This window comes from Poecilia latipinna, unplaced genomic scaffold (genome assembly GCF_001443285.1).
Source record: "Poecilia latipinna isolate Pla-1442-1.1 unplaced genomic scaffold, P_latipinna-1.0 Scaffold1402, whole genome shotgun sequence".
Lineage (NCBI taxonomy): Eukaryota > Metazoa > Chordata > Actinopteri > Cyprinodontiformes > Poeciliidae > Poecilia > Poecilia latipinna.
In genome coordinates, this window is record NW_015114018.1 from 132,214 (window position 1) to 139,988 (window position 7,775).

Here is a 7,775-nt window from a genome sequence, read left to right on the forward strand (position 1 = left end):
TTCTTTTGAAATTAAAGTGTATCTATGGCAGGAAATAGCGTGTATTATTAGTCATTTCCATTAAATCAGTGTCCAAAGGTCTTGAAACAATATTATCGTTTATCGCAATAATTTTTTAGACAATTAATCGCTCAGCAAAATGTGTTATCGTGACAGGCCTACGTGTTATATTTCTCCAGCAGTGGCAGCAGGAAGAACTAAACATTATAAAAATAAAATGGAAACTGTTTTTCATGTGTGAGCATTTAGTTCATTTGATTCAACGATTTGTTAAATAGATTTCTTACAGTGTTGGAGTATAACTTGGGCCGGCTCGGATCAGCACTGATGATTCCCTTTAGATTCATAAATCTCCAGAACCCGAAAGCATCACAGACACTGAATGAAACTGAATTAACAGAAATCGGAGAGAACATTTGCCTCGTCACCTGGGGAGCAAATAGAGCGGTGGGGGGCATTCGAGGGGCAGGTGGAGGGGGGGCAGAGTTAGAACCGATTATAGAGAAACGTCAGAGATTAAAGCCGAGCGGCTTTAATCTCTGACGGTGAAAAATTTCTGGCTTTCAAACCAACATGAAGCTGCAAATAAAGACGAAACTATCAGAAACTGGAGTTAGTAATATTTCTGGACATAAACAGATCAGAGGAATAAGAGGGAAAACCAGATTAATATTCAGAGCTGCTTTGGAAATAATGATAATAATAATAATGTATGAAACTTTTCAGATTGGATGAAATCTCAACATCAATCTGCAAATTCATTGTGTAAAAAGCTCGAAAATTTGCAAACATTTCTCAAGTTAATCTACAAAAGTCAAGAGACAACTTTGATTCTCCTTAAAATGCATGAAAATAAAACCTTTAAATGCAAGAAAAGTTGCAACAATCTGCACATAAAATGATGCATATTTGGTTTGCACTAACTTTGGGCTGAGTTGTGCAGATCTACAGCGAGTCGGGAACAAAGAGCTGCAGCGTTACTTACAGACAAGCCGCTCTGCGTCCGCTCCCTGCAGAATCCAGACGCCCAGTCCCACAGCCATGGAGGAGGAAACGGCTCCGGCTGGAGGCTCCGCCCCCTGCTGGGAGGCCCGGCGCTGCAGAGCGACGGCCGCCGTCAGGTTTCTGATGACTGCAGCTCCGCACTGCAAAAAACTGCCGTGGAGTTTACATTAAAACTACATAAAATCACAACAGAACAATATCATAAGGTGGAAAACAAAAATGTTTATGTTGTTTTTACAGCAACAATATGTGAATATAACCAAATTTATCAGTTAAAATTACAAATGGTGAAAGAAAAATTTCTGAGAAGTTATGCAAGTTTTGCAAAATGTATGTAATGTCAATGAATTTATAATCTACTGATTAACACATAAAAAATTACAAATGGTAGAAAAAACCCTGAAAAATATTGTAATAGTCACTCTGTGAATCCAGGGTTTCCCCCAGTAAACCTGCTCAGCCCGGCGCTCCGCCGTGTTTTTGTATTAAAGATGTTAAGTTGACAGGAAACATAAAAATATCACTGGATAATTATATGTTACAGGAAAACATCTCCAGTGAAACGCTATTTAAACCCACAACTATGAGATGAGTTAAATCTGCTGCACTGAGCAACAAACAGGAGATTTAATTTAATGCTGCTAACGTGGCTTTAGCAGCTCTGACATTTCATGTCTGTTGAGTTTTAATTAGAATCACAGAAACTGTTTTGGTTGCTGGAGTTTATGGGACGAGTTTCTCAGATCTCCTCGCTCATTAACTCTGGCTGACTAAGTGGACAAAGCGTCTGATACGGTTTGATGCTTCGTGTAACCGGAAGAATAATAATAAAATAAAAGCAGCGTGAAAGCTCCTCACTGGGCTGAACCTGCAAGATGGGGTTAGCGCTGGTTTGTTAGCCGCTAACGCTCCAACCAACCGGGATCACAGACATGAACTTTACAGGGCAGACAGCGCCACGCAGTGGCGCAAAAAGGGGGTATGCAGCGCATGCAACGCATAGGGGCGCTGCACCAGAGGGGGCGTCAATCTGGAGGGGGCGGCGCCCCGATGATGCCCTCGCATACACTTCACCGCGCCCTTAGCTCCTTCACCTCGCGCACATGTAAATGTAGCGAGTTTTACCTTTCATGTGTCTTCGTCTCGGGGGGATGGGGGGGTAAACATATGATCCTCATACGCATACGGATAGAGCCATATGTTTTCTACGCTCCTACCTTCCTTTGGGGGGGGGGGGGGGGGGGTTATGTTTTAGCATCCACGTGAATAATATGTAGTGCGCCCCTGACGCCACGTTATTCCTGTGGTTCACACAGAGCTGCTCAACCAGAGCTAACACGGTGGGTTTAAACTCCTACCTTGATGTGGAGTTCTCCAAAGAATCATAATTCCTCACAGTGGTTGATGTAAATATCCATACAGGTCAGCCTGGGTCCAGTTTGAGTGAAAAGAGGAGCGCCTGATCCGCGCTGAGGTAAACTTAAAAGATCAAGCAGCGGCAGCGCGCTGAGGCTCCAGCGGTGTGATTGGTCCGCTCTCTGGCTAAGCTATAAAATTTTCAGAAATAAATCTGCTTCGCGAGTGAAACGCTCAGAACAAGAGTCTTGCAATCCGGGTTAAAGATTTATCTAAAATAAATAATAATTAAGCAAGTTTTTTTTTTTCCCATTTAATTTTTCTAAAAATAAAAACAAGCAATGCTTAGCCTGGTGGGGGGCTTAGCAAAGCATGGCGGGCTGCCAGGCTTATAATATACTGGGGAAAACCCTGGAATTTGACATTCAAATACTGGAAAAATCTAAGTTATTTCTGAAAATACAAAACATATTAGTGACTTTATGCTGAACGTTTTACATGACATTTCTGCAAAATTAATGTTTGTAGATTTAATAGATAATTTCTGTAATTCACCTGGGATTTTCTTAGCAGCATTAATTACTTCCTATCTGTCATTTGTACAGGAAAACCACAGCTGCCAACAGTTTTTACAGTGCAGATGCTGATAAATGTGTGGAAGAGCCAAAACTTTCTCCAGCTGATCAGAAACTGAATTTATTATCTCAGACCTGAAGAGGAACGATCTGGAGTCAGAAAAAAATATTATTCCACTGTAACACATCAACTCTGCTATGGGCAATGTGTGAAAAAAAATCTAAGACTAAATTATTTTTATTTCATTACACAAACTGTGTTAAGATACTGAATTTGAAAATTCACAAAGTGTGTAGGAACCACTCCCTATTTTCAGTTAAATCTTAGAATTTTGATTATAAATTTATTTACTTACTTTCAGGTTAATTTATCATTAGAATGTTTTTTATTGTTATTTTAGTTATTTGGAATAGGTTTTTTTGGCTAGTAATTTGTTTAATCAGTTAATTAATTCCAGTTTGCGCCACAGGTGTCTCACATATCAATAGGTAGGGATTAGGACTTTACATGGTCACATGGTTTGTTATCCTCACTGCCAGCCAATCAGCCCACAGGTGAGACAATCAGGTGAACCAAAGGGCTCCTGTGAAGTTTGTACCATGTTTTGCCTGCAACTGTGGAAAAAAGCAACAAAGAACTGCATTTCTGACCTTCGACCCTTTTTGGAGCATCTTCACAGTTAAAGGTGAGGGTCAGGGTTAAGGTCAGGGTCAGAGGGTTAAGGTCAGGTCTACCCAACATGGAGAAGCTGAGCTGGGAACCATCAGACTGGATGAAAACACGCCGCTCTGATCCTGCGGTCTTTAATGAGCAGTTTCTCGTTAGCATTAGCTCTCTTGCATTAGAAAACCTGCAGTATGAAAAACGTTAGCTAAGCCTGTAAAATTAAAACCAGAGAAGTTACTTTAGGCCAATTTAGTTACATAGAAAATCATGTCAAGAAATTCTGCTAGTGAAATTGTTATCTTCTTACATTCTTACCTGTGAAAAGTAACGCTAATGGCTCCAGTCTGTACTGTAAAACGGTTGAAACAAAACCACGCAGCACATGGAGGATCACTCTTCTGCCACATTTCAAGATGGCGGCGACGTAACGTAGGCCTCGGCGTCCAATGAGGCGTCGAGTATTCATGTCTGTATTCATGTGGTAGGAACAAAACTATATGATTTTTCTTTATATATATATATATATATATATATATATATATAGAGAGAGAGAGAGAGAGAGAGATTTTGGGAGGAAAATATCACCTTGCAAATATTCCCAAAGTAGACCTGAAAAATCTTATTTAAACTGCAAAAAAATAACAAAAACAATGTTGAAATCCTGGAAATTTCTAAAGAAACATCCATGTGTTTATCTTCAGTCGCATTTCTTACTGCAGCAGCACCTGCGCTTCCATTAACTATAGAATTGCACAAATTGAAATTACGAAAATCAATTAGTGTAATGACTCACGTGTTTTGATAAAAGATTTTTGCTGGGGTGAGATTTTTCAGCCGTGCGGAAAAGTTCTTTACGTCACACGAGTCACGTGCTCAACAGAAGAAGAAACGACCGGAAGTAGCAGGAGGTAGATTGTTTCTGTTTTGTTGTTTCTTTTTTCTTTTCTTTTTTTTGGACTTACTTACCGCGTGAACAAGCTTATTCACGTGTGATTTAAACGTAATTTCTTATTTAATGAAAACACCTTAATTGTGATATTGTTTTTTTTTTTTTTTGGACATTAGCAGAATTAAGACAAACATTTGTAATGATCTGGTTCTGGTTCTGCTCTGCATTCAGAACCAGAGCCAAACATGGAAAAGCAGCATTCAGCTTCTATGCACCACAGATCTAGAACAAACTCCAAGAAAACTGAAAAAGTGCTGAAACACTGAGTTCCTTTAAATCCAGGTTCCTTTGGCTAAAGTAATCCCAGTTGGTTTTAATGTTTTTATCTCTTTTAATCTTTTTTTTTTTCAAAATCTCTTTCTTTTTTTTTCCCAAAATATTTTTATTGAAATTTTGAAAATACAAATCATGTAACTATCTGAACATGGTTTCTCTGTGGTTATTACATGACTGGGAAAAAACAACAACAACAAAAAAAACAACAAAACAAAACAAAACAAACGAACAAAACAAGAAACAGCTTCTCAAAGACAGGGGTATTCAAGCAGATTACAAACTGGTTACATGTAAATGTACACATCTATACAGCATGGTACACTGCAGGTTCCGTAAAATCAAAACTCAAACAGTCCCTCTGACAAATCTAAGTTCTTAATAAAACTAATGAAAGGCCCCCAAATCCTCTCAAAAAGATGCTGTTTGGATTTCTTAATATATGTTATTCTTTCTAGTGGCAAATTAGATGCCATCTCCTTTAACCATTGTGAGGCACCAGGTCTGGTGACATTTTTCCAAGATAAAGCAATACATTTTTTTGCAATTAATGAGCTTATATCAATAAAAGTACATTCTACTTTACTAAAGTTATGCTTCTCAGGGTATAAAGTCAACAGGAATAATTTAGGATCCAGTGGAATTTGCTTTAGGATGATTTTTTCAATTGTATCCTTCACCTCTGCCCAAAATGCATTAATTTGTCTGCATTCCCACATACAGTGTATTAGAGTCCCTTTAGAATTACACTTTACGCAAGAATCTGGGATGTTGTTGTTGTATTTATTTAAATGCACGGGCGTAACATAAACACGCATTAGCCATTTAAATTGTAGAATTCTGAGACGACTGTTTATGGACATTGTGTGAGTTTTAATGCAAACCCTTTCCCAATCCTGTTCACTGATATTCGATGATAAGTCCAAATTCCAGTTTATAAGATTATTATTTGAATTCTCTAATGAATTAGAGAATTCATTAGAGAATGAATGAATTCTCTAATGATTGTAAAAATCTGAATTTATGCCCTTTTTTGATCTATTCCGAATCATTAGTTTTTCAAGTAGTGTAAGGGGAGGCTTGTTAAGATCACTGCAATTTGCTTTAACAAAGCTTCTTAGCTGAAGGAATTTAAAATAATGCTTTTTATCTAGCTTGAATTTGGTTTGTAGAACACCAAATGACAAAAATGTATCAGAATTTGGTGAGTAAAGATCGCCAATACTTTTTAAGCCTTGCGACGCCCAGATCCTAAATGTTCCATCTGCCCTGCCTGGAGCAAACAGCTGATTACCCCAAATTGGACTAAATTGGGACATGCTGCTTGGCTCCGCAAGGTATTTTCTAACATCTTGCCAAATTTTAATCATGCTTTTCAGAATGGGATTTGTAGCATGTTTCTGTAACTTCTTTAAAGAGTCAGAGTACATAAATAGTGGAAGAGCCAAACTTAAGTTATGGACTCCATTTCTACCCAGTGGGGATTGTCTTTATCTGAGAAATAGAACATGATAGTTCTTAGTTGTGTGGCCCAATAGTAAAGTTTGAAGTTGGGGCATTTTAACCCCCCTCTATCAAATGGTAAATAAAGCAAAGAGAGGCGTAGTCTAGACCTTCCATTGTTCCAGATAAAGCCTAAAATAGTTTTTTTTAGCCAAGTGAATAATTCAGGAGGCGGCGGAAGGGGAATACTTTGAAAGAGGTACAATAGCTTTGGTAGTATACTCATTTTCAGGACATTAATTCTTCCCAAAACGGATATAGGCAGGGATGTCCAGTTGCTAATTGAGGCAGTTATTGTTTTCATTAGGTGCTCGTAATTGGATTTGACCACCTGCTGTAGTGCTGGGAAAATCTGAACACCCAAATATTCAAAATGTTCCACTACTTTAAATTGCTTAACTTCACTGGTGGGATTAGTCCTTTCATCTACATTTAGTACCAGAATAGAAGATTTTGTATTATTTACTTTGTAACCTGAGATTCTTCCAAATTCCAGGATCACTTCCATCACAACCGGAATTGACTTTTTCAGATCCGATAGAAATAAAATAACATCGTCAGCAAATAGAGAGATTTTATGCTCTGTGGGGCCCATTGTTATCCCGGAGATTTGTGGATGGAGGCGAATAGCTGATGCCAAAGGCTCAATTGCCAGGGTGAACAATAAGGGAGAGAGAGGGCATCCCTGACGACAACCTTTCCTAATTTGAATTGCCCTTGAAAATATTTTGTTTGATACCATTTCTGCAGTTGGATTATTATATAATATTTTAACCCATTTGATAAAGTTACTTCCACAATTAAACCTTTCCAATATGTTAAAAAGATAGGGCCACTCGATCCTATCAAAAGCCTTCTCCGCGTCCAATGTAAGAAGAGCTGTATCGTTAGCGTTCTTTTTAGACCAAATAATATTCAGGACCCTTCGAATATTGTGGTATCCTTGCCTCCCAGCTATAAATCCATTTTGATCTTTATTTATTATGCCTGGTAGAATTCTTTGCAGCCGTATTGCCAGTATTTTACAAATGATTTTGAGATCAGAGTTGAGTAAACTGATGGGTCTCATGGTTTCACATTTATTTGGGGGCTTACCTGGTTTTGGCAGCAGAATAATTAGAGCCTGATTCAAAGAGGGAGGCAGGGTGCCTTTTTTAAATGACTCCATAAACATTTCTAGAAGGGGAGAGAGCAATTTATCCTTAAATTTTTTATAAAGGTCGACGGGTATACCATCAGGTCCTGCTTGTTTACCAGATCTCATTCCATCAATGGCCTGTGCCAATTCCTCTTTATTTATTTCTATATTTAAGTCTACTCTGCAGTCATCTGCAATAACAGGGATATGTAGCCCTCTCAAAAACATATCTAATTAGGCCCGAGCAGCTAAGCGCTGCGAGAGCCTATTGAAACTGTGCTGTTTATTAGGCCCGAGCAGCTAAGCGCT

The 7,775-nt window shown here is 38.5% G+C and overlaps 1 protein-coding gene across 1 annotated transcript in view; it reads right to left on the reverse strand.

The window, feature by feature from the left end:
- col6a4a (collagen, type VI, alpha 4a) overlaps positions 1-1,175 on the reverse strand; it is an 80,359-nt gene extending 79,184 nt beyond the window's left edge. Inside the window, exons 1-2 of the mRNA XM_015056730.1 lie at positions 986-1,175; positions 288-428 (exon numbers count right to left, since the gene is read on the reverse strand). The gene's annotated coding sequence lies outside the window, so the exon portion shown is untranslated. The remainder of the gene's footprint in view (positions 1-287; positions 429-985) is intronic.
- Positions 1,176-7,775: the final 6,600 nt, after the last annotated feature.